Raw genomic sequence first — 535 nt, 5'->3', positions numbered from 1 at the left:
TAGAGATGGACAAAATGATCAGAACTCCATGAAAGAGAACAGAAGGAACCCACTATGTATGGCAAGCAATTAAACACAGGAGTAAAAGGAATAAACAAAAGCAGGTAAACAACATGTCAATCAGGTTTTTTCTTTTTGTTTGTTTATTTTTGTTTTTTGTTTTCTGTGCAACCAGGGATTGAACTCAGGCCTTGCACTTGCAAGGCAAGCACTTTCTTATTCTACTGAGGCATCTTCTCAGGGCTTCTAATCATCAATGTAAATGGACTCAATTCACATATTAAATGTAACTAACTGGAAGTGTGGTTTAGGCAACAAAATCCAAAAATGTGCTGTGTATCATAAACACACTTAACTCATAAAGAAATTCATAGGCTGAATGTCAATGGATGGAAAAAAAAATACTACATCTCCAGCACAACAGAAAAAAGCAGGGGTAGCAATCCTGTTCACAAACAGTCTCACTTTCAAACCAAGAATGATCTAATGAAATAACGAAATAAAGAAGTCCACTATATACTGGTGAGGGGAAAAA

The sequence above is a fragment of the Octodon degus genome, unplaced genomic scaffold (genome assembly GCF_000260255.1).
Source record: "Octodon degus isolate 3935 unplaced genomic scaffold, OctDeg1.0 scaffold00189, whole genome shotgun sequence".
Lineage (NCBI taxonomy): Eukaryota > Metazoa > Chordata > Mammalia > Rodentia > Octodontidae > Octodon > Octodon degus.
The sequence above is the reverse complement of the archived record's forward strand: the minus strand, read 5'-3'. Positions refer to the sequence as shown.